This window comes from Zonotrichia albicollis, chromosome 7 (genome assembly GCF_047830755.1).
Source record: "Zonotrichia albicollis isolate bZonAlb1 chromosome 7, bZonAlb1.hap1, whole genome shotgun sequence".
Classification (NCBI taxonomy): domain Eukaryota; kingdom Metazoa; phylum Chordata; class Aves; order Passeriformes; family Passerellidae; genus Zonotrichia; species Zonotrichia albicollis.
Window position 1 is genome coordinate 2,581,123 of NC_133825.1, and position 26,942 is coordinate 2,608,064.

Sequence of the window (26,942 nt, forward strand, 5' to 3'; positions counted from 1 at the left end):
GTATTATTTCTTTTAACAAGGTTTTTACCACCTCCTTAGCCTGATTAGTCCTACACAGAAAAGCTTCTGGCCACCCTGAAAACGTACATACGTACACTAACAAAGTATCTGTATCCCTGTGCCCTAGGCAATTCAGAAAAATCAACTTGCCAGTAATCTCCCGGTTGTGGCCCGATTTGCAACTTTCCCATTTGTATTTGTCTCCTAACTACTGGATTATTTTTCAAACATACTGGGCACATTGCATTAACTCTTTTTGCCATTGTTAACATCTGATTAGAGATCATCTCATTCTTTAAAAATTTTACCAATGCTTCTGCCCCCCAATGGCATTTATTATGTTCTGATTCCAAAATAAATTTCATTATGCGAGTAGGTACCACTATTTGTCCCATTGGTGTAACATACCACCCGAGCTGATTCCTCTGTGCCCCTAGTAAGTTTATTAGTTTTCCATCTTCTATTGAATATTTGGGCTCCTGATTCAGGTATGGGGTAGCCGGATTTGTTCTTACCGGTACCAATGCCATTTGAGCCCATACTTCCCGTGCCACTTGCCGTGCTGTAACATCAGCAAATCGATTTCCTCTGTAAACTTCTCCTTCTGCATTCTGATGTCCTTTAACATGCATTACTGCAACTGCTTTGGGACTATGTACCACATCCAGCAGCTGTAGCACTTCCTCCCGGTGCTTGATGTTGGTTCCCTGTGAATTCAAAAGCCCCCTTTCTTTCCATAACGCCCCATGTACATGAACCACACCAAAGGCATATTTGGAATCTGTCCAGATATTAACCCTTTTGTCCTTGCTCAAGTACAGAGCTCTGGTGAGTCCAATCACCTCTGCCTTCTGGGCCGAAGTTCCAGGTAACAAAGCCTTTGCTTCTATTACCTGATCCAATGTTACCACTGCATACCCAGCATAGCGAGTCCCATTCTCGACAAAACTGGATCCATCAGTGTATAGTTCCCATTCAGGGTCTTCCAATGGTTCATCCTTTAGGTCGGGTCTGCTGGCATACACTTGTTCAATTACCTCCACGCAATAGTGCACCAGTCCCCCAGCCTCCTGGTCACTGCGTAAAAACTCTGCTGAATTAACATGGTTAGTAGTCTTTATTTCAATATCATCCTGTTCTCTCAGGATAGCCTGGTATTGCAACATTCGACTTGATGATAGCCAGTGACCCCCCTTTTGCTCCAAAACAGCCATGACCATATGGGGAACAAACACTTTCATTTTTGCCCCCAAAGTCAATTTCCAGGCCTCCTGAATAAGCATTATTGTTGCCGCCACGGCTCGTAAACACGAGGGTCACCCAGAACTTACCGAATCCAGTTGTTTAGAGCAGTATCCTACTGGCCTCTTCCATGATCCCACCTTCTGGGTGAGGACCCCCAATGCCAGTTTTTGTCTCTCATTCACATACAACTGGAATTCCTTGGTCAGGTCAGGGAGTCCTAGGGCTGGGGCCTCTTTTAGTGCCTGCTTCAATTCCTGGAAGGCCTTCTTTTGTTGTGTCGTCCATTCCACCTGATGCTGCTTCAAGGCCTCATACAGTGGCTTGGCTAGGAGACCGAAATTCATGATCCACAGTCGACACCATCCCACCATTCCTAGAAAAGATCTCAATTCCTGATGGTTACAAGGCAAAGGAATAGCACATATTGCCTCAATTCAGTTTACTCCCAAACGTCTCTGCCCTTGTGTGATCTCACAACCGAGATAAATAACGCTATTTTTGATCAATTGAGCCTTTTTCTCAGAGACCCTATACCCTGCTTGGCCAAGCATATTGAGTAATTTAATTGTTAATTCCACACACATGTCCCTTTCCTTAGTGGCCAGAAAAATGTCGTCCACGTACTGCAGGATTACATACAAGGATGGAGATATTGTTACCTGGGTTGTCTTCCCTTCCTCCAGCTCCTTCCCTCCTTGGCTAGTCCGCTCTGCTAACGGAGTCCTTTTAACACTTTTACTCTTTTCACCATCACTTTCATTCTCACTAGATGCCATTTTTATTGTTATGTCAGCAGGGGGAGCAAGAGGTACATTAGGAACAACTGGAACCCTCGGATGTGCTACACAATAGGACAAATCTTCCTCAGTCGGGGGATACAAATCACGCTCCTTTCTTTCTTTACATCCAACACACCCGCTCTCATCATTCATCTCTAAAACCAAAATACCACACTCCTTTTGCCATTCTTCTTTCTGATATAAAACGAAAAACAAATTTAAATATGGTATTTCATCCCATTTCTCATTCCTCCTTAGAAATTGCATCAAAGATTCCGTTATCCCCAATTCCAGTGTACCATTCACCGGCCATCCCGCTTCCCCAATCTCATATTCAGGCCACCAACGATTACAGTAATCTATCATTTTGCTCTTATCTAATTCTTGAGAATATCCTTCACTTTTCCACCATTTCAATATACAACCTTATGGCGTATTTCCAGGTATTTTTCCATTGGCCTGCACTAAGGTTTTAAAAGTTTTAAAAGACACCATATTACAGCCTTTAATTTTTAATTCCACCTTTAGTTCCAATAAACCAATATACCTTCTCGCCGTCCTTCCGCAAAAAAAAAAAAAAACCAAAATAATAGGAGGCGAGTTCCGGACCTGCATACTTTAGACGTCTTATGGCCGGAGCCTAGGCTTTTTTTCATTAACCACCAAACCAAATCTAATTATCACCTTTTTCCAATATAAAGCACCTTCGGGCTTACCTTATGCAGTCGTCCGACAGGCGCGGGGGGGTCGGGCACGACCCGATGACTCTTCCGAGAAAATGCTCGGTGCCGGCTTGGAGTAGATCGAGATGTGAGCCGCCCCAGCAACCTTTCGGAGTCATGCTGCGGTCACCAGAAAACTGTTGCCCCATTGATAAAGGACACAAAACTCGGATAAGTTTTGTGCGGCGCTTTATTGAAGGGCCCGGGGGCCTGCGGACTAGCATCCCCAAAATCAGAGCCCCGAAATTCACACAAGAATGTTTTCCTTTTATATACATGCAATTCATAACAGGGTCTCCAAGAAACAGTGCCCCTTTTGCCAAGCGACATACCCTTATAATACATTCCTTAGTTCACGAGCAAAATCATAAATCTTCTGCTTGTCCTATTGTATGCTGCCCCCAAGCCGGTTAGTCTTCTTTAACTCTCCTACCCTGGTTTAAATGTTTATCTAAGTTCCTAAGGCTACCTGCCAAGTTACCCACACATAATATCAACGGCTACAAAACTATTTTTAACAAACCAATTCACACACACACAACTCCTAACTAAACTATAATAAAACATTTTGCTAAATTTCATTTCTTTTCCAACATAAGGACAAAACAAACTGATGCACTGAAACAGCATTTGCCACTATTTCCCCTCAAAGATCAAAGATGTCCCTGAGCTTCCTAGAGAAGAGCCAACTGGGGCATTTTTAGCCCTCCCTTTGCTGGAGGTGGTTCCGAGATGCCCCAGTGAGAGCTCAGCCCCAGGCCCAGCGCTGCCCCCATCTCAGATGCTGCCCAGCTCTGCAGCAGCCAGGGAAAACCTGCCAAACCCACCTGCCTTGGTTATTGGGCAGCAGGGACAAGCTCAGCACCTCCTGGTTTGGAGGAGCTGCTCTGCTGTCTGCTCACAGGCATTCCCTGTAAATGCTCTCTGGGAAGAGCTCTTGGCTCAGAAGGGGAGGCCATACCTGTGACACGCTCGGTGACATCCAGCAGGGCTTGGCCACTCAGGTGATTCCATTGGTAGCTGAACTCTTTCAGCAGTGACACTTTATCTACAAGGGAAACACACGTTTCTGCTCACTTTTCTCAGGTCATAGGAGAAAGGACAGTGGGGAGGGAAAGGGCAGGGCGAGCCCCATTTTATAAAATCAAGCACATTTCTGCAGATGTCTGAATCCTTTTCTTCTTTCCTTTCAGCCTCCTTGGCAGGATTTTAAATTCCAAGAGAAAAGCTCTCCTTTCACATTTGCAAATCCAAACTTGTCTGCTGCAGCAGGAGCTGTGTTAAAACATTTCACATCAGGGACCTCAAGAGTTCAGTCACATGGAAGCAGGGAAAAGGTTTTGCATCCCAGAGCACAAAGGAAGAGCCCCATATTTGGGTCACAGAAAGGCACTGAGTCAGGCAGTTCCTGAGTTCACAGAGGAGCTGGGGAGGAGAAAGTGGAAACTCCCCTTGAAGACCTGCCTCTTCAACTCTCGTTTTTCAGGCATATTTCCCCAGTGCAGCATTCTCAGAGCTAACATAAATCTGTGTGGCAAAGGAATTAAGAGCAGTCCTTGCCGATGTAGCTAATTGCTGTGGCCATATTGGCCCATGCAAAACAACATGTGGAACAAGGCATCATTGGTAGCTGGGTTTATACCTGTTTGATATAAAGAAATTAACTTGGTGAATCATCAGTTCCCCTTTGAAAACAGAAGACAAAGAAGAAAAGTGGAAAATAGGCAGCTAATGCCTCTAATGTAGAGCCTCCCAGGTGGCTGCCCTGCAGAAGCTCTGATGGGTCAGTGTCCCTTCATGCCAACAGCAAAGCTGTTCATTTGGGAAGTCAGACAGGGCCCAAGCAAACTCCAAACCCCCTTTGCCTCTGAACTGTAGCAGAGCTGTAGCCCAGGACTTGCTCTTCACACAAGCAGCACAGAGCCAAGGGCTCCTGGCACTGTTGGGAAATGCTGATCCCATTCCAGCCTGTTGGGGATGGTCCTCAAGGACTGCACCTGCACAGCCTCTGGTGGGTGTCAGCTGCAGTGTTCCACAGACAAGAGCAGCTGTCAAGGCACTCAGCGCTCTCTTGTGAAGGAGAGACAGAGACGAAGTTGAGGAGAGTCCCTGCCAGGGCTCAGCCTTACCCAAATGAGCAATGGATTCTTCCAGTGCTTTCACATCTGCCCCTCGAACCCTGTGATCCTTTGAGTTCAGGTTCTTTGTTATTCCTTCCACCAAACCAATTGTGGTGGTTTGACCCGGAAGAAGTGGGAATTCTGGGAGGCTGTGGTCAAACCAATGGATGCTTGGAGTTCGATATTGGCACCTGGTGTGACCAGTGCGGTTTGGACACACCTCCGAGAATACACAGGGGTTAAAAGCAGAGCTTCGGCCCTGGGAGGTTCTCTTGGGACGTCAAGGCGAAGAGGTCAGATCTCCCTCCCCTGTCCAGCCGCTGCTGCTGGGCGGGGGAGGGGCAGCCATTCGGTAGGCCCGGGGCCTGGACAGAGATGGGGGTGAGAAAGCCCTCAAGGATGGAAGGGTGGAGGAGCAGCCCCAAGAGACATCGGGCAGACATTTCCCCCCCCCAGGAGGGAGAGAGAGGGAGAGTCGGCGTCTGAATGTGATAGCAGCCGGCCCAGGAGGAGAAGGGGGGGGGAAGTGCCGGCGGGAGCAGCAGCAGTGTGTGTGGGAGTGCTGGAGTGCTGCGGGACAGGCAGAGACTGAAGTTTTAACCCCTTTCTTTCATGACTGGGGCCTTGCAAAAATGCTGATCGTCCTCAGAGCTGAATAAGAAGGGAAATAGGAGATGAGATGAGACAAGGACCTGGCCCGAAAGATGTGGAGATGATTGAGTGGAGAGAGATGATTGGAGTGGCCTTTTGGCTGGACTTTTCTTGTGGCCATGGACTCAGTTTGTTCCTGTGTCACAGAGACTGCACTTGGGGGGGAAGCAGTGCCTCAGAACCAGGAGGGTTCATCGTGGGGACCCCTTGGCCCCAGGGGGTTGGAAAAATATGGGGGGGACAGATGTCCCAAAGCAGAGACTGTGCCTTTTTGGAGTGACACAAGGCATCCTTAAAAGACAGCCCTAGAAGCAGCTCTGGTCCATGCCCAGTGGTGAGAGCACTGAGCATGGAAGGAAGATGTCACAAGCGGCAAAAGGACTTTCCGGGCAGTGCCGAGTGACATTGGAAGCACACGAGGTTTCAGCGTGTTTCCAGGGGAAGCCTATGGAACAAGAAGGACTCCTCTCCTCTTCATGAACTGAAGTTTGAGTATACTAAAGTGTGGTGCCAGGCTGGGCAGTTGGTGATTTGGGAGAATGTATGTGATTGGGAAATTCTGGTGTTGGGGAGGAGGAAAGTATTTTTTGTAAGGTTTTCAATTTTTTTTTCCTTTTCCTTATAGTTTTTTTCCTATTTTCCTGTAGTTTAGGTAATAAAGTGTTCTTTATGTTTAAGCTGGAGCCTGTTTTGCTTATTCCTGGTCACATCTCACAGCAGACCCCAGGGAGAGGGTGTTTTCATGTGGGCACCGGCTTTGTGCCAGGCTCTAACCATGACATCTTTTTCCCACCTAATCTCTTCAATTAACTTTTCATACAAGAACCAGATGGCCTGCATGTATCTTTCAATACATAGCCTACAATATCCCAACAGGCCTAAAAACCTTCTGACTTCGCTCTTAGTTTTTGGTGCGACTGAGACTATCCCTGCAATTCTCTCAGGGTTCAGCCGCCAGCTCCCTTGACAAATCACAGATCCTGGGTATATTACTTCCTTTTCTACAAATTCGAGTTTCCCTTTTGATACCTGAAGTCCTTGGCCCCCCAGAAAATTTAACAACACTATGGTGGATCCCCAAATTTCTTTTTCTTCCTGTCCTGAGAAAAGCAAATAATTTACATATTGGATGAGCTTTAGCTCAGGTTTAATGGAGAAGAATTTTGTTACTTCTCCTAGGGCTTGACCAAACAGGTTTGGGGATGCAGAAAACCCTTGGGGTAACCCAGTCCACCGAAGCTCTTGCTTCCTTCCAGAATTGGGGTCCTCCCATTCAAAAGCAAAGATAACCCACTTTCCTCTGCCAGTGGGTATGCCCAAAAAGCATCTTTTAGGTCTATCATGCTAAACAACTGGGATGTTACTTAGGAATGTATAGGGATTAGGCATTACTGGGTACGGATTCACTGTTCTTTTGTTCACTTCTCTCAAATCTTGGACAAGCCTGTAAGTCCCATTTGACTTCTTCACTGGTAATATGGGTGTATTATGGGGGGACATACATGATTCTAAGGTGCTGTCCTCAAGTAGGTCCTGGATCAGCGGCTGTAATCCTCGTCTCCCCTCCAGGGAGAGTGGATATTGTCATAGCTGAACTGGATGGTTCTCATTAGTTATTTTTATTACTATAGGTTTCATGTTCAATTTAACTCAGTTTTTTGGTTTTGCCCAAATCATCTCTTCAATTTTCTCCTCATTTTCTTCCCTTCATTGGAGAAGCTTAAGTACCATTTTCCCTTTCTCTGGGAGCACTTCAGAGAATGTCAAAATGCACTTGTAAATCCTTTCCTAATAAATTTCACCCTGCTTCTGGAACTAATAGAACATCCCCAATTCGTATTTTATTTGTTCCTCCAAACTTTGTTTGCTTTATAACTTTTGAGGCTTTGAAACTTTCCCCTTGTTAATGTTTCAAAAGACAGGTGTCAGCTAATCAAGGCAGGAGCCACCCCTGAAATGGAAAATGTAAACCCCCCTCCCTCCAAATTGTTATAATTTTTTAAATTGAGGGGGCTCTCAGGCACAGATATGGGAGCAGGAAATAAAATTCTTTAATAGGGAAGAAAATTAAACAAATAAACAATGCAGTACATTAGAACAATATTGACAGAGTCACAACTCAACCTGACACCCTGTGGGTCAGGGTGTTGGTAGCAGTCCAAATAGAAATGTGGCTGCAGTCCTCCTGGAGTGTCAGGTGTGGTTCTGTTGGAGCAGGAGGTCCTGTAGAAAAGGATGTATTCCTCTGAAGATCCAGTGGGAGAAGAGACAGATGCTGTTCCTCTGGGGAATCCAGTGGAGAAAGCTGTTCTGGTATTCCAGAATCTCCAGATTATATCTGGGTAGCAATCCTTGGCTCCACCCTCTGGGCGGAGCATCTCACAATGGGATGGTATAGTTCTTATCAGTCATGCAGTGAAATTCAATAGCCCATTATCAATAGATGCCCCCTCCCAAAGGAGGAGTGATTGTGATCAGTCAGAGAGAGAGATAAGGAAAATTGCCCACTTGACAAGACAACCCCCATACAAATGGTAATAGAATACATCTTGCCTTGCAATCTGGAACAACCCCAGAGCCATCAGCCCATCCCAGCTGGTTATGTGATGAGGCCTCCAAATCCCATCTTGGGAGATTTTTGGGTCCTCTCCAAAGTCTGTGAAAATGGAAAAATGTAGTCAAAGGCATTTTACTTGCAAATCTTGCAGTGACAGGCTCAATATCTCTAAATTGAATGAGGGTGGATTTACATTTGTTAGAAAGAGGAAATTTTTTACATTAATGAGAGTGGCACAAAATGGCAACCATTTTTCCAGAGAATTGGAAGCCCCATCACAGGAATTGTCCAAGAGCAGGAGATTTGTGCAACCTGACCCAAGGGAACCCTCTCATCCCCTTGGACAGAATTCCTGTTTTGTGGTTCTCTGATGTCCTGGGTGCCCCCACAACGCTTCTGGCCAGAATGTTGCTGAGGGCCCCAGGCTGCTGCAGGGGCAGTGACCTCACAGCCATCACCATGGCAGGCTGTCCCCTGGGCCTGGCTCTGCCCTTTCCTCTGCCCCTGCCTTGGCTCTGCTGCTGTGGTGGTTTGACTAGGAAGAAGTGAGAATTTTGAGAAGCTGTGGTCAAACTAATGAAAGTTTTAGGTTTGAGACTGACACTTGGTGTAGCTAGTGGGGTTTGGACACACTTCTGAGAATACACAGGGGTTAAAAAGCAGGGCACTGCTCTTAGATCTCTCTCTTGAGACATCGCAGCGCAGAGGTCAGATCTCTTCTCCTGTCTAGCCTCTGCTGCTGAGCGGGGGGAGGGGCAGCCATGCGGTAGGCCCGGGGCCTGGACAGAGATGGGGGTGAGAAAGCTCTCAAAGATGGAAGGGTGGCGGAGCCCCAAGAGACATCGGGCAGCCATTCCCCCCCCCAGGAGGGAGAGAGAGGAGAGCCGGCGAATGTGATAGCAGCCAGCCCGGGAGGAGAAAAGGGAGAGAAGAGTGCAGCCTGGCCGGCGGAGCAGCAGCACCTGTGGGAGTACCAGCATTCTGAGATAGACAGAGACTGAAAACTTTTAACCCTTTCTTTCATGATTGGGGCCTTGCAAAAATGCTAATCCTCCTCGAAGCTGAATAAGAAGGGAGATAAGAGATGAGATGAGACAAAGACCTAGCCCGAAGAACGTAGAGATGATTGAATGGAGAGAGATGATTTGGAGTAGCCTTTTAGCTAGACTTTTCTTGTGGCCATGAACTCAGTTGTTCCTGTGACACAGACTGCATTTAGGGAGAAGCAGTGCCTCAAAACCAGGAGAGTTCATTCGTGAAGACCCCCCGGCCCCAAGGGGTTAGAAAAATATGAGGGGGACAGATGTCCCAAAGCAGAGACTGTGCCTTTTTGGAGTGAGACAAAGCATCCTTGAAAGACAACCCTAAAAGCAGCTCTGGCCATGCCTCAGTGGTGAGAGCACTGGGCATGGAAAGAAGATGTCACAAGCGGCAAAAAAACTTTTTCCGGGCGGTGCAGAAGTGACAGGGAAGCACACGAAGTTTCAGTGTGTTTCCAGGAGAAGCCTATAGAACAAGAAGGACTCCTCTCCTCTTCATGAACTGCAGTTTGAGTATACTAAAGTGTGGGGCCAAGGCTGGGCAGTTGATGATTAGGGAGAATGTATCGGATTGAGAAAGTCACGTAGTGGGGAAGAGGAAAATGGTTTTTGTAAGGTTTTCAATTTTTTTTCCTTTTCCTTATAGTCTTTCCCTATTTTCCTGTGGTTTAAGTAATAAAGTGTTCTTTATGTTTAAGTTAGAGCCTGTTTTGCTTATTCCTAGTCACATCTCACAGCAGACACCAGAGTGAAAGCATTTTCATAGGAGGCACTGGCTCTGTGCCAAGCTCAAACCATGACAGCTGCCATGAAGAGTTTTGTCATTAATATCTTGTTGTGAAGGTGCTGGGGCCAATGGCTTCCCAATGGCTTCTGCTCCTGGAGCAGAAGTGGCTTTTCAGAGCCCAGCCAGAAATGAGCCCTGAGGCAGCAGCTCTGCAGTGGTGGCCACCAGGCCGGGCTGCCAAGGGAGACTCTGGCCATGGCCTGCAAGCAGCTGCTGCTGCCCAGGTGCCTTTGGTGCTGTTGGAAAAGAAATGAAATTTAGCAAAATGTTTTATTATAGTTTAGTTATGAGTTTTGTGTGAATTGGTTTGTAAAAATAATTTTGTAGCCGTTGATATTATGTGATTGAGTTTTGTGTAACCCTGGCAAGTAGCTTTAGAAACCTAATAAACATTAAGCCAGGGTAGGAGAGTAAGAAGACTAACCGGTTTGGGGATAGCATACAATAGGACAGGTAGAAGATTTATGATTTTGCTCGTGAACTAGAGAATGTATTACAAGGGTCCGTAGTTTGGCGAAGGGCCACTGTTTCTTGGAGACTTTGCGAAGGGCCACTGTTTCTTGGAGACTTTGTTATGAATTGCTTGTGTATAAAAGGAAAACACCCATGTGTGAATTTTGGGGTTCTGTTTTTGGGGACGCTAGTCCGCAGGCCCCCGGGCCCTTCAATAAAGCGCCGCACAAAACTTATCCGAGTTTTGTGTCCTTTATCATTCGGGCAACAGTTTTCTGGCGACCGCGGCAGGACTCCGAGGGTCGCTGGGGCGGTTCGCGTCCCGATCCACTCCAAGCCGGCGCCGAGCACTTCTCGGAGGAGTCATCGGGTCGTGCCCGACCCCCCGCGCCTGTCGGACGACTGCAGAAGGTAAGCCCGAAGGCGCTTTATATTGGAAAAAGGTGATAATTGGATTTGGTTTGGTGGTTAATGGAAAAAGCCTAGGCTCCGGCCATAAGACGTCTAGGGTACGCAGGTCCGGAATTCGCCTCCTATTGTTTTTTCTTGGGGAAGGACGGCGAAAAGGTATATTGGTTTATTGGGATTAAAGGTGGAATAGAAAAAAAAAAAAAGAAAAAAAAAAAAAAAAAAAAAAAAAGAAAAAAAAAGAAAAATTAAAGGCTGTAATATGATGTCTTTTAAAACTTTTAAAACTTTGGTGCAGGCCAATGGAAAAATACCTGGAAATACGCCATTAGGTTGTATATTGAAAAGGTGGAAAGGCGAAGGCTTTTCTCAAGAGTTAGATAAGAGCAAAATGATAGATTATTGTAACCGTTGGTGGCCTGAATATGAGATTGGGGAAGCGGGATGGCCAGTGAATGGTACACTGGAATTGGGGATAATGGAATCTTTGATGCACTTTTTAAGGAGGAATGAGAAATGGGATGAAATAGCATATTTAGATTTGTTTTTTTGTTTTATATCGGAAAGAAGAATGGCAAAAGGAGTGTGGTATTTTGGTTTTACAGATGAATGATGAGAGCAGGTGTGTTGGATGTAGAGAAAGAAAGGAGCGTGATTTGTATCCCCCGATTGAAGAAGATTTGTCCTATTGTGTAGCACCTCCAAGGGGTCCGGTTGTTCCTAATGTACCTTTTGCTCCTCCTGCTGACATAACTATAAAAAGGGCATCTAGTGAGAGTGACAGTGATACTGAAAAGAGTGAAAGTATTAAAAGGACTCCGTTAGCAGAGCGGACTCGCCAAGGAAGGAAGGGGCAGAAGGGGCCACAGTTAATTGCACCGTTAAGGGAAGCTGTGGGACCACAGGGAGAAATGATACTTATAAAGGTGCCTTTCTCTCCAGGGGACTTGGTAATATGGAAACAATCGGCTGGAAGTTACCGGGAGGATCCCGAAAGGGTAGCAAGGGTGGTTAAAATGGTGATAAAAACTCAGAATCCGGACTGGAATGATTTACAGGTATTATTGGATACTATAAGATTATTAGGACCTTTGAGTGACACAACTGTACAGGTGGTGGGGGCAACAGGGAAGCTAGAGGAACAACCATTTTTACAACCTTTAAATCTTAGGTTCGGGGGGAAGGAATTGGATCATCAATTTTTGTATATGCCAAATTGCCCCACACCCCTTCTTGGCAGAGACCTATTGTCCCGACTTAATGTGAAAATAATATTTGAAGGGGGAAGGGTGAAATTGGAGATACCTGAGGAACAAATAGCAGGCATTTTTGTGATTAAGGAAGTAGATGCCTCTCCTATTCCAGAAGAAATTGAGCAGGCTGTAGTACCCTGGGTGTGGGAGTCGGGGGTCCCCGGGAAATCTAAAGCTGCCCAGCCAGTAAAAGTGGAACTTAAGGAAGGGGCCCGACCAGTGAGGGTAAAGCAATACCCCTTGAAGCTTGAGGCAAGGAGGGGAGTAGCCCCGTTAATTAAACAATTTTTGGTTCAAGGAATATTACAGGAATGTGAATCAGAGTATAATACTCCAATTTTTCCAGTGAAAAAGCCTAATGGTAAATATCGTTTGGTACAGGACTTGAGAGCGATTAATGAAATAGTAAAGGACATACATCCAGTTGTTGCTAATCCTTATACATTGTTAACATCTGTATCGGAGGAGTTTAAATGGTTCTCTGTGATTGATCTTAAAGATGCTTTCTTCTGCATCCCACTGGCAGTAGAGAGTAGGAAATATTTTGCCTTCGAGTGGGAGAGTCCTGATTCTGGGAGAAAGAGGCAGCTTACGTGGACCAGACTGCCACAAGGGTTTAAGCTCAGCCCCACTATTTTTGGAAATCAACTGGCCAAGGAGCTGGAGGAATGGAAGATAACCCAGGTAACAATATCTCCATCCTTGTATGTAGTCCTGCAGTACGTGGACGACATTTTTCTGGCCACTAAGGAAAGGGACATGTGTGTGGAATTAACAATTAAATTACTTAATATGCTTGGCCAAGCAGGGTATAAGGTCTCTAAGGAAAAAGCTCAATTGATCAAAATTAGTGTTATTTATCTCGGTTGTGAGATCACACAAGGGCAGAGACGTTTGGGAGTTAACCGAATAGAGGCAATATGTGCTATTCCTTTGCCTCGTAACCATCAGGAATTGAGATCTTTTCTAGGAATGGTGGGATGGTGTCGACTGTGGATCATGAACTTTGGTCTCCTAGCCAAGCCACTGTATGAGGCCTTGAAGCAGCATCGGTTGGAATGGACGACACAACAAAAGAAGGCCTTCCAGGAATTGAAGCAGGCACTAAAGGAGGCCCCAGCCCTAGGACTCCCTGATCTGACTAAGGAATTCCAGTTATATGTAAATGAGAGGCAAAAACTGGCATTGGGGGTCCTCACCCAGAAGGTGGGATCATGGAAGAGGCCAGTAGGATACTTTTCTAAACAACTAGATTTGGTAAGTTCCGGGTGGCCCTCGTGTTTACGAGCCGTGGCAGCAACAATAATCCTTATTCAGGAAGCCCGGAAATTGACTTTGGGGGCAAAAATGAAAGTGTTTGTTCCCCATATGGTCATGGCTGTTTTGGAGCAAAAGGGGGGGGTCACTGGCTATCATCAAGTCGAATGTTGCAATACCAGGCTATCCTGAGAGAACAGGATGATATTGAAATAAAGACTACTAACCATGTTAATCCAGCAGAGTTTTTACGCAGTGACCAGGAGGCTGGGGGACTGGTGCACGATTGCGTGGAGGTAATTGAACAAGTGTATGCCAGCAGACCCGACCTAAAGGATGAACCATTGGAAGACCCTGAATGGGAACTATACACTGATGGATCCAGTTTTGTTGAGAATGGGACTCGCTATGCTGGGTATGCAGTGGTAACATCGGATCAGGTAATAGAAGCAAAGGCTTTGTTACCTGGAACTTCAGCCCAGAAGGCAGAGGTGATTGGACTCACCAGAGCTCTGTACTTGAGCAAGGACAAAAGGGTTAATATCTGGACAGATTTTAAATATGCCTTTGGTGTGGTTCATGTGCATGGGGCATTATGGAAAGAAAGGGGGCTTTTGAATTCACAGGGAACCAATATCAAGCACCGGGAGGAAGTGCTACAGCTACTGGATGCGGTACATAGTCCCAAAGCAGTTGCAGTAATGCATGTTAGAGGACATCAGAATGCAGAAGGAGAAGTTTACAGAGGGAATCGATTTGCTGATGTTACAGCACGGCAAGTGGCACGGGAAGTATGGACTCAAATGGCATTGGTACCAGTAAGAACAAATCCGGCTACCCCATACCTGAATCAGGAGCCCAAATATTCAATAGAAGATGGAAAACTAATAAACTTGCTAGGGGCACAGAGGAATCAGCTCGGGTGGTATGTTACGCCAATGGGACAAATAGTGGTACCGACTCGCATAATGAAATTTATTTTGGAATCAGAACATAATAAATGCCATTGGGGGGCAGAAGCATTGGTAAAATTTTTTTAAAGAATGAGATAATCTCTAATCAGATGTTAACAATGGCAAAAAGAGTTAATGCAATGTGCCCGGTATGTTTGAAAAATATTCCAGTAGTTAGGAGACAAATACAAATGGGAAAGTTGCAAATTGGGCCACAACCGGGAGATTATTGGCAAGTTGATTTTTCTGAATTGCCTAGGGCACAGGGATACAGATACTTGTTAGTGTACGTATGTACGTTTTCAGGGTGGCCAGAAGCTTTTCCGTGTAGAACTAATCAGGCTAAGGAGGTGGTAAAAACCTTGTTAAAAGAAATAATACCAAGATTTGGAGTACCCTTAGGATTGTCGTCAGATAGGGGTCCACATTTTATAGCCGGGGTAGTGCAGGAATTAGCACGGATGTTAGACATAACCTGGAATTTGCATACTCCCTGGAGACCTCAGTCTAGTGGGCAGGTGGAAAGAATGAATCAAACTCTGAAAGGACAAATCAAAAAGATTTGCCAGGAAGCTAAACTGCACTGGCCTCAGGCTTTGCCTTTGGCCCTACTCAGGATTCGAATTAAACCGAGGGAAAAGGTAGGCGTAAGTCCATATGAGATACTATATGGCAACCATATCATGCAACTGTATTAAAAGGGGAGGTACATGTGAGTGGGGATCAGGCAATTGCAGAATATGTTATGTCACTTAATAAAATCTTGAATTCTTTAAGAAATACGTTACAGTGGAATAAACCGCTCACGCTGGAGAACTCTGTCCACGACATCCAGCCTGGGGACCAAGTGTACATCAAGAAGTGGATTACGGATCCGCTACGGGAATCATGGAGCGGACCCCACCAGGTGATGATGACTACCTACACAGCGGTGAAGGTCCAGGGGATGGACGCTTGGATCCATTACACCAGGGTAAAGAAGGCACCGTTCCAATGGGAAACCCAGATAGTGTCTCCAACCTGGATGATCTTCCTCGCAAAGCCGCTTTCTTAACTATATTGCTGCTAGTAATCATGAGACTGGTACCCGTTCAAGGGTCTATTTTAGTACAGGCTAAAGAAACAAAGGTTACAGCCATGGAAGGGATGGATGTTCAATTAACTTGTGTTATATTTCACAGCCAGAAAGTTGAGGCCGGTGAAGTTATTGCAATATGGCAACAGGGGGCTGAAAGAAGCCGAGGCAAGATAGGAGTCGGTTGGGATCAGGATAAACAGCAAGGAAACACGGTACTGAATCTTACTAAGGTAACCACAAACGATACGGGAGAATATACATGTTTGGTCAAAATACGGGATAGTTTTGATTACAAAAGAGTGAGTATGAGTGTTTTGCCATGGACAAGGGATCGTGCTGGGAGGAAGCAAAATAGGGAACTGACCTGGGACAGAGTAGAGGACGGGACGAGCTGGTGGGAGAAGGGAGGCAAAGGTTGTGGGTGGTTGAATGTCGCTAATCCTAGAATAGGGAATGCATGGTGGAGGCATGACAGAATGATGTCATCCTCACAGGGACACGGTGGAAGGAGAAGACGGGAGGCTAATGATACAATAGAACGAAATGCTGAGCAGGAAAACCTAGTGGTAGGATTAATTAGAGATTTTGGGATCATGCAGAACGTGACTAGAATAACAGCTTGTCTGCCATTACCACAGGCTGCAGGTGAACCAATTCCCTGGGGAATAATACCGGTAACCAAAATGCCTGAATCATTCAAGAATGTTTCATGGTCCTGCCAGTCAGTTCCTAAACAAGTAGAGGTATGGAGGGATTTGTGCATGACCATTCGAGCTATGACTAAAGAGGAATGTGAAATGAAACCAAATCATTTTGGTTGGATTCAAAATACCAAGAGGTGTTTGATTGCAACCCCAGTAGATGAGCCATGCAATACAGTACGAATAAGAACAAAATCCCAACGAAATGAGATGAGTTGTCAGAATATCACACAGAATTTTGATACCTGGAAAAGTTAGAAGACATTGTGGGGACCCAGTGTTTTGGAACACTATAGTTACCTTGGGGAAGTACAATGGTGCATCCAATGGTCAGGAGTAAAGAATCAGTCACATTATAGGGCCATCATCACGTCTACATCTTCCCGAGAGTTCAGACTGCAGAAAGAAGATTGGAATTGTACTGAGGTTTTTACATGTGATACACCGGAAGACCGAATTAGATTGGTACCGGTGAAAATGGCATTAAAATGTAGATGTGAGTGTAGGGAGTATAATCACACGGTTAGCAGAGACTCCATGGATGGACCTATAGATTGCAGATATACTACAGTGCACAGTCCTGGAAATCTAGTCTGGGTGTTGGGACATGGACAGTGGACCACACATTTATCTTTAGATGGATCAGTAACACAAATTACCCTAGGGGTTCCCACATTGTGTCCATACTGGAAGCAGAATAGATTGATTCAAAGGAAAGGACTCAAAAAGAGAGAAGAATCCCTAGAGGAGCAGTGGCATGAACCTGGCACAGGAGTACAATTTGGGTGGATATTAGAGTCATTATTCCCTCCGATAGCAACATATCGAAATAGGGAAATGCTCAACAACTTGTTAGGACAGACAGAAAGATTGGCAGCAGCTACTAAGAAGGGATTTAAAGATCTAAATTTGCAATTGCAAGCTACATCAAGAATGACCTTACAAAACAGAATGGCATTGGATTTGCTACTGTTAAAAGAACATGGAGTTTGTGGTTACCTGAGTAGGAGAGTAGATCATTGCTGTGTACACATTCCAAATGTTACACTTGAAGTGGAGAAAGATATTTCCCAATTGGCAGAAGTGGAAACAAAAGCCAAGGAAATTGAAAGGGAAGCACAGCATAATTGGATAGGAGCAGTATTTGATTCTTTGGGCCTTCACCTGTCTGGCTGGATTACTTCCGTTATACAGTATGTACTAATGCTTTTGGTATTTTTGGTGACTATATGGATTGTATATAGATGTCTTTTAGGTGTGATTGAAAAGGAAAGGAAGCGATCTATCCGGTTGCTGAAGGTGATGACCCGTGGGCGGCAGAACGAAGAACATCCCCCACCTTGCTATGAAGATGTTACTGTCAATACCGTTGGTTGAGCATCCTTGCAGCAGGACTGAAGGATGCTCAAAAGGGGGGAAATGTTGGAAAAGAAATGAAATTTAGCAAAATGTTTTATTATAGTTTAGTTATGAGTTTTGTGTGAATTGGTTTGTAAAAATAATTTTGTAGCCGTTGATATTATGTGATTGAGTTTTGTGTAACCCTGGCAAGTAGCTTTAGAAACCTAATAAACATTAAGCCAGGGTAGGAGAGTAAGAAGACTAACCGGTTTGGGGATAGCATACAATAGGACAGGTAGAAGATTTATGATTTTGCTCGTGAACTAGAGAATGTATTACAAGGGTCCGTAGTTTGGCGAAGGGCCACTGTTTCTTGGAGACTTTGCGAAGGGCCACTGTTTCTTGGAGACTTTGTTATGAATTGCTTGTGTATAAAAGGAAAACACCCATGTGTGAATTTTGGGGTTCTGTTTTTGGGGACGCTAGTCCGCAGGCCCCCGGGCCCTTCAATAAAGCGCCGCACAAAACTTATCCGAGTTTTGTGTCCTTTATCATTCGGGCAACAGTGCCTCAGGCTCTCCCTGGCCCAGCTCCCAGCACGGCACTCTGCCCTTGTGCCCAAGCCCTGCCCTGTGCTGGGGCTGGCCTGGGGCTTTTCCTGCAGCGGGACCTGTCCTGCTGATGGCACAGGAAAGGCAGTTCCTGCTGGAGCAGGAGGCTCTGCCTGCCATGGGCTCCAACAGCTCCAGGAAGGCCCTGTTGACTTCAAAATTGCTGCCTAGAGCACTATATTCTAATAATTGTTATAGCTCCTGATCTGTGGAGTAAATAACTGTGCTAGTGATCTTTCCATCTGATCATGATCAGAATAAGCCAGAAACATATTTATATAAATTAATCTGGTATTCTATCATGAATCCTACAGGACAAATTCTGTTAGTCGAATACCACCTGTTCAATCTTTTACACCTTTGACAAATTCTGGAGCTGGGATTGGATCCAGCCACTCCCAGTCTCCTCTCTTTGAAGAAATTTTAGAAGTCTAGGGGTCCTGCAAAGGTTTGAGGATACATGGAGGCTGTTGGGTGTCATTTCTCCACCTCATGTCTCAGCAGGAATTTCTCCAATAAAGAAATAAAGCTTTTGCCTGAAGCTCCCACTGTGCCCATGACAGGAACCCCTGTGAGTGTCTGGGACATCCCGGCTCTTTGGCAGCCCGGGGACTCCTGGGATGTCACCGTTGAGCCCCAGTGAGTGCCTGTGACAGATCGGTGCCTTTGCAGCCCACGGTCCCCTGGGATGTCAACATGGAATGGCTGTGACTGCCTCGGACCACAGGGCTCTTTACCATCCCAGAAACACCTAGAAGGCCTCCATGGAGCCCCTGTCTCTTGCCTGTGACATTCCAGCTCTAGAACAACCTGGAGACTCTTGGAAAGTCCCCATGGAACCCCCTCTGAGGGCCTGTGACAAATCTGATCCTTAGCAGGCAACCATTATCAGGACCCTGTTGCTATGGTCAGTTTCCATGGCAACCATCACCAGCCTCCTGTTGCTATGCTCAGTCCTTTGGCAGCTCCATGGAGACCCCATGCCATGGGTGGTTGCCATGGACACCAGTTCAGGCCTGCAGCCACAGCCCATTGCCATGGCAACCATTGGCAGCCCCATCTCCAGGCTCATGGGATCCCAGAACCACAGAATTGGCTGAGCTGGGAGGGATCCATCAGGATCCTCCAGTCCAACTGCTGGCCCTGCACAGGACACCCCAACAATGCCAGCCTGGGCCTGGCAGCGCTGTCCAAACGCTGCTGGAGCTCAGAGAGCCCTGGAGCTGGGACCCTTCCCTGGGGAGCCTGGGCAGGGCCCCAGCAGCCTCTGGGCAAAAACCTTTTCCTGACATCCAACCTGAGCCTGCCCCGACTCAGCTGCAGCCGTTCCCTCCACTCCTGTCCCTGGGCAACAGAGGGAAGAGGTTCCCACAGCCCCAGCCAGGGACCCACTCCCAAGGCTGTTGCCATGGCCACCAGGGCTGGGACCAGCTGGGATGCTCGGTTTTCATGGGCCGGGGTTCAGGAATGGGATTCCCCAATTTCCTGCTCCTTCTAAAACCGTGCTGCCCTCCTGCCTCCCATGAAAAGCACAAAAGTCAAAGATTCCGGGCTGAGAAATGAACAATTTACTGAGAACAGCAACGAGATAAGGAACAAACAAAAACAGAAACAATATTGATAACAGAAGGGACTGTTTACAGGAAAAACTACCACACAACTTTCTGGGTCTTCCTGGCCACAATTTCCCCTTCCTGGAAATTTCATCCTTCTCCTCAGGGAGAGAGAGAGTCCATTTCCTGCCCCTGGCAATGACCTGATGTGGGAGTGAATGTAATGACAGGACCATGGCCGGACCTTCATGTTTTTCTATCCCACATCATGTCATTGGCAGGGACAGGAAAAATGTAACGGTGTCCTGCCAGCATGGATCATGGGAACATGGATCATCAGGGCTCTTTCACAATGTGGATACTCCAATGATTGGAGTTGGGGCAGTGCACAAAATCCTCCTGCACTTGGGGCATTGGAGGCCTTCCCTTACCAGTGCTTCCATTGGTTGCTGGTGAAGGCAGAGTTCTGGGTGAAGCTCTTCCCACACTGGTGACACTCGTAGGGCCTCTCCCCGGTGTGGATGCCTTGGTGAATGATGAGGGTGGACTTGTGCTTGAAGCCCTTCCCACACTCAGGGCAGCGGAAGGGCCTCTCCTCTGTGTGAATCTGCTGGTGCTTGAGGAGACTGGAGCTGGTCTGAAACCTCTTCTGTCACTGGGGACACTCGTAGGGCCTCTCCCCAGTGTGGATGCGTTGGTGCCTGATGAGTTCTGACCTGTAGCTGAAGCCCTTCCCACACTCCCCACACTCGTAGGCCCATTCCTCGGTGTGGATCATCTGGTGCTGGATCAGGATGCTCCTTTGCCTGAAGCTCTTCCCACACTCCAGGCACTTGTGGGGCTTCTCCCCATCATGAAGCTGCCCATGGACCACCAGCTCTGAGCTCTGTCTGAAGCTCTGTCCACCTTCCTGGCTTAGGGAGGGTCTTTCCTCCTCAGAGCACACTGGGCTGGGTTTGCAGCCCCTCTTCCTGTGGAATCTCTGGGGATTTTCCTCCCCGTTGGATTCCTGTGCTCTGGAGTCACTCATAACAGCCTCTTCCTACAGGTTCTTCCGCAGGGATTTTTCCTCCCTTGTCTCCATCCTCTGCTTCTTGTCTGGAGGAAAAAAGACAAGGAGAGGATGGGATTTGCCTCCGTGCCACAGGGAAGGGGAAGGAGATCCCCCCAGTGCATCCCCGGTAGGACGGCATTGGCACCTAGATTGTCCTGCAGCTGGGGGCCATGTTGGGCTGGGAGATGGAGCAGAGAGAGGGGGAAATGGGCACTGACTTCCTCCTCACCTGCCCGGGTGTCCTGGGGATCCTGCCTGTTCCTTTCAGCCTCCTTTTCCATCTGGCAAATGTTTGGAAATGGGAAATCCTGATTTGGGAGAATAACAAGGGATGACCACATTGAGTTTTGTACTGGTTTGAAGGCAAACCTGGGAAAGGGTCTAAACCAAAATTGCAATTCTAAACCAAAATGAAGATCAAGGCTATGATACAGAAACACTGCCTTAAACTGACAGAGTCAGGATATAACCTGACACCCTGTTGGTCAGGGTTGTGGCAGCCGTCCCAATAAATGGTGGCTGCAGTCCTGTGGGAGAGGTGAACGTAGTTCTGTCAGAGCAGTGATCCTGCAGAGAAGTCTGGTCTTCCTCTGAATGTCCAGTGGAGGTTATGGAGCTCTTATCCTCTGGGAACCCAGTAGGCAAGCTGCTCCTGCTGTAGCAAGTCTCAGCTTATATCCAGGTAGGAATGTCTGGATCCTCCCCCTGGGTGGAGCATCCCACAATGGGATGATGGAATTCTATCAGTCCTGCAGAGACACTCAATGGCCCATTAGCAGAAGATATCTCCCCTGGAGGGCGTTATCAGGGCTGAGTCATGGAAGAGATAAAGAACCCTGCCCCACCTGTTTACAGCAGTTGATGAAGATGGGGATTGAAAACATGCATATGGTTACATCTTGCATGGCAACCTGAAACAGTGGGGTAATCCCTGCTCAGGGGGTGTACACCACCCCCCTTACCCAAACTAGCTCAGCTGTAAAACCCCCACCCTGGGAAGGGCACACACACACAGGGGACAATGTCACACTTGGCCCCCTCCAGGGGAGGTCTCTGTCCCTTGTCACTCCCTTGCCATGCCCCGCTTTCTTCTTTCTTTTAACTCTCTCTACCTCACATTTACTGTTCAATAAAATCCACATTAGATTTGGTCTAATTAGCACCTTAACTGGGGCAGAGGCATCTCTCTAGTAAGTTTTTTAACCAGATTGAGACATTATTTTCGCGCTGTGATTTCAGGGCACTGTTCCCTGACCCCAAGTGCCTTTGACAACAGCACAGTTCCCTCCTCTGAGGAGGGTGTGGTTCTCTCTGGAAGAACTCTTGGAACTTGGACGGAGCTTCCTCTGAGTCACTTATGGAAGAACTGATGAGGAAAATGGCTGTTGTTGGTCTGGATTGTAAAGAAAATATTTTGTTGTCCTTCCTTGAAAAGTTTGTAAAAATCACTGGAGGAGAGGGAGCAAATTATACCGGCGAGATTCAAAAGGTTCGTTCACTCCAACATGAAAAACACAAGGCTGCTAAAAGTCCCAGAAGAAGCCCAGCTCAAGTAGCTAAATTCCCAAATAACTCCAACCAGGTGTCTCTGGGAGGATTTTTTGGAGAGTGTTCGGAGCCGGCAGATCCCGGACTCGAGCCCCGGATATCTCCGGGCTCCCCAAGAGGAGCTTTTTCGGGGGGAGAGGAGCCGCGATCGCCCCTCGGGCTGGTCCCGGGGGGTCCACGTGGGGATGGCCCGGTACCGACGGGGCGGGACATTGGTTTTGGGGATCCCCGTGAGAGCCGGGGCTGTGGAACGGGGTACTCCCGGGGCGGGGAGAGGGGAAGGGGCGATACCGGAGCTGGGGGACTCCGGGCAGCCCGGAGATGAGGCGGGGACAGGACCCCCTGACCCTGACAGGGGTGTCCTGGGGTGACTTCATGATGCTCGTACCCTCATGGGTCTGTTTAGCCCAGAAATGAGTTCTGCACCTTTAAGGCTGGTTCTGAGAGCGAAGGGAGGAGGAAGAAGCTGCAGTTTGTTTTCAGAAACTGCACTCACTCCTCTACATTCCAGCTGCTGGATGGACAGACAGCAGGACAGAGCTCTCCTTTGCTTTCAGTCAGTTTTTAGGTCTCTGAGGCAGAAGTTCCCTGCACTTTGATTTTTCTTTTTCTTTGGAGCTGTTTAAACCTGCTCTGGACTGAAAAACCAGAATACCACCAGCAGCTCCCACCTGAGGCCCACTGGGATGAGCCTGGGCCGAGGCATTTCCAGCGCTGGACGGACTGATAAGAGACTGAAAATAGACTGATAAGAGACTGATAAGCCACTGATAAGGCACTGATAAGACACTGAGTGCCCTGAGCTACAACCAAAGATGGGACTTTCGGAGTTTGTCATCTATTTTGGAGCAGCAGGACGTTTTATTGCTTAATATTGTTCAATTTTTGTGCTGGTGAATGCTTTGCCTGTAAAATAAAGTTTTTTTAGACTTTTCTCCCCGGAAATATTTTCCCGGACTGGCTGAGGGTGGGGCTGCTGAATCGGCATTCTAGAGGAAACTCCTTTTGGAGGGTTTCAACCAAATTTGCCCTTAACCAGGACAGGGTGGTGGAAAGAAGGGGGAACCAACCTCAAGTTACTGGATTGAGGGGAGGCTGGAGAGGGGGACCTTGGGACCCCAGAACCTCCCAGAATCCAAAAGCAGGACCCTGGAGAGGAGGGATCTCTAGGACCCATGGGATCCCCACCAGCCCGGAGATGGGGGACCAACCATAACCCAAGAGGGATGAGACTGGAAATGGGAAACTCCTGGTGGCTTTTTTTGATTCACTCTTGATTCTTGGACATCTGGTGACTTCTAGAAATGGACGTGGGTTGGAGGAGTCAACAACCCAAGGCATTCACACCTTGATTTTCTCCAAAAAAGGATTTTCCCCAAACCTTCCCACCATGACATCCTCCCTGCCCCGCTCTGGGTGAGCTCAGTCCCAAACCTGACCCTGATCCTGGTCTCAGTCTCACTCCACATTTAGACACACTCACAGTTCTGTATTTTATCTCATCCCAGTCCCAAACTCATCTATCCCAACCCCAGCCCTAAAGCCAATCCCATGTCTAGCCCTAACCTCAATCCCAGCTCTAATCCAAATCTCAGCCCCAACTCCAACGCAGCCCCAATTCCAGCCCTTTCCTAAATCCTCAGCCCCAAACCAAATCCCAGGTTCAGCCCTTCTGGGGGTTTGGGGTTGTCTCTGTCCCTCTGACCCCGATGATGTTTGGGTGGGGTCACAGCAGGGCTGAGAGGGACAGAGACCCACCTGGCCTCCCCCCACTTGGAAAGGACACCCTTCTTCTCAGGGAGAGAGAGAGTCCCTTTCCTGCCCCTGGCAATAACCTGAGGTGAGAGTGAATGTAATGACAGGGCCATGGAAAGACCCTCATGTTCTTCAGGTCTATACCATGTCATTGACAGGGGAAGGTATTGGGGCAGTTGTCTTCCCAGCATGGATCATAGGGAACATGGATCACCCGCACTCTTCCCAACGTTAGACCTCCATTTGGGATGAAGCTGGACCAGTTCACAAAGCTCCTCCTGCAGCTGGAGCACTCGCAGGGCTTCCCTTACTGGCACCTCCATTGGTGTTTTGTCATGTTAGAGCTATCGGTGAAGCTCTTCCCACACTGGGGACACTCATAGGGCCTCTCCCCAGTGTGGATGCGTTGGTGGGTGATGAGGTGGGAGTTGTGCTTGAAGCCCTTCCCACACTCAGGGCAGCGGAAGGGCCTCTCATCCGTGTGAATCCACTCATGCAGGAGGAGATTGGAGCTGCTCTGAAACCTCTTCCAACAGGTTGGGCACTTGTAGGGCCTCTCCCCAGTGTGGATGCGCCGGTGCCTGATGAGGTTGGAGTTTTGCTTGAAGCCCTTCCCACACTCAGGGCAGCGGAAGGGCCTCTCCTCTGTGTGAAACTGCTGGTGCTGGAGGAGATTGGAGCTGGTCCGAAACCTCTTCTGACACTGGGGACACTCGTAGGGCCTCTCCCCAGTGTGGATGCGTTGGTGCCTGATGAGTTCTGACCTGCAGCTGCAGCCCTTCCCACACTCCCCACATTCGTAGGGCCATTCCCCAGTGTGGATGCGTTGGTGGCGGATCAGGGTGCTGCTCTGTCTGAAGTTCTTCCCACACTGCAAGCACTTGTAGCGCTTCTCTCCATCATGAAGCTGCTCATGGACCACCAGCTCTGAGCTCTGGATGAATCTCTGTCCACCTTCCTGGCTCAGGGTGGGTCTTTCCTCCTCAGAGCACCCCAGACTGGGTTTGGAGCCCCTCTTCCTATGGAATCTGTGGGGATTTTCCTCCCTGTTGGATTCCTGTGACCTGGAGTCACTCATAACGGCCTCTTCCTTGAGGTTCTGCTGTGGGGATTTGTCCTCCCTGGTCCCAATCCTCAGCTTCTTCTCTGGGGGAGGAAAGACAAGGAAAGGATGGGATTTGCCTCCGTGCCACAGGGAAGGGGAAGGAGATCCCCCCAGTGAATCCCCGGTAGGATGGTGTTGGCAGCAGGGTTGTCCTGCAGCCGGGGGCTGTGCTGGGCTGGGAGACGGAGCAGAACAGAGGGGGAAAGGGGCACTGATTTCCTCCTCACCTGCCTGGGTGTCCTGGGGCATCTTCCTCTTCCTCGCAGTCTCTCCCTCCATCTGGCTAAGTTTTAGGAACGGGAAATTCTGTTTTGGGAGGAAAACAAGAAATGAGCACACTAAATTTTGCACCAGATTGAAGGCAAAAGAGGGGAGAGTCTAAGTCAGAATTCCAATTCAAAAACAAAATTAGGATCAGGGCAATGATACAGAAACACTGCCTTAAACTCACATAGTCAGGATATAACCTGACACCCTGTTGGTCAGGGTGGTGGCAGCAGTCCCATTAAATGGTGGCTGCAGTCCTGTTGGAGTGATGAACGTGATTCTGTCAAAGCTGTGATCCTGTAGAAGGGTCTGGTCTTCCTCTGAAGGTCCAGTGGAGGTTATGGAGCTCTGGTCCTCTGGGAATCCAGTAGGCAAGCTGCTCCTGGTTGTAGCAAGTCTCAGCTTATATCCAGGTAGGAATGCTTGGTTCCTCCCCCTGGGCGGAGCATCCCACAATGGGATGATGGAATTTTATCAGTCCTGCAGTGACACTCAATGGCCCATTCACAGAAGATATCTCCCCTGGAGGGCGTTATCAGGGCTGAGTCATGGAAGAGGTAAAGAACACTGCCCCACCTGTTTATAGCAGTTGCTGAAGTTTGGGATTGAAAACATGCATTTGGTTACATCTTGCATGGCAACCTGAAACAGTGGGGTAATCCCTGCTCAGGGGGTGTACACCACCTCCCTTACCCAAACTGGCTCAGGTGTAAAACCCCCACCCCAGGAAGGCCATACACACAGGGGACAATGTCACACTTGCCCTGCTCCAGGGGAGGTCTCTGTCCCTCTCACTCCCTTACTCTCCCCCCTTTTCTCTTTCTTTCCATCTCTCTCTCTACCTCACATTTACTGTTCAATAAAATCCACCTTGGATTTGGTCTTTTTAGCATCTTAATTGGGGCAGAGGAATCTCTCCAACAATTTTCTTAACCAGATTGCGACATTATTTTTCCATAGTGGGTTCAGGGCACTGTTGTCTGACCCCAAGTGCCTTTGACAACAGGATGGTTCCCTCCAAGGAGGAGGTTGTGGTTCTCTCTGGAGGAACTCTTGGAAACTTGGACACAGCTTCCTCTGAACAACTTATGGGAGAACTGATGAGGAAATTGGCTGTTGTAGGTGGCCAGTGAAAAAGAAAATATTTTGTTGTCCTTCCTTGAAAAGTTTGTTAAAATCACTGGAGGAAAGGGAGTAAATGATGCCAGTGAGACTGACAAGGTTCATTCACCCCATGGTGAGGAACACAAGGCTGCTATAAATCCCACAAAAAGCCCAGCTCAAGTAGCTAAATTCGCAAATAACTCTGGAATTCACAGGCTTGCGTTCTTTGCCAAATGTGAGAATCATTATTCCTCTACATCCCTGTCACCATTGTGATAGCTACACAGAGTTTCCCCTTCCTTTTAATAATCTGTATTGGGCCTAATTTCCGCTTTTCTTTTATTGGAACCTGCCAGCAGCTGAGCTGGAGCTGTGCAGGAACCAATGAAACGTAGAATTGCCACAGAATTTCTTCTATTGTCAGTTAATTCCTGTTTGGGATTTGTTTGCATTTCCATCACATGTGACTCTCGGGAAAATCAAATATTCATCAAAGTATTTTATGTAGGATTAAGTTTGATTTCTGCCTAGTTTATTTTGTCCAGTGCCCTGGGGATGCTCAAGGAGTCTCTGTGCCTCGCACCCTGGAGGACGCTCAGG

General features: G+C 47.6%; 1 protein-coding gene and 1 pseudogene across 1 annotated transcript in view; one reads left to right on the plus strand and one right to left on the minus strand.

Annotated features, from left to right (window-relative positions):
- The window catches only part of LOC141729543 (uncharacterized), a 525,531-nt gene that overhangs the window by 491,360 nt on the left and 7,229 nt on the right, over nt 1–26,942 (plus strand). The gene's annotated exons all lie outside the window — the stretch shown is intronic.
- On the minus strand, nt 19,937–24,944 carry LOC141729519 (uncharacterized; annotated as a pseudogene).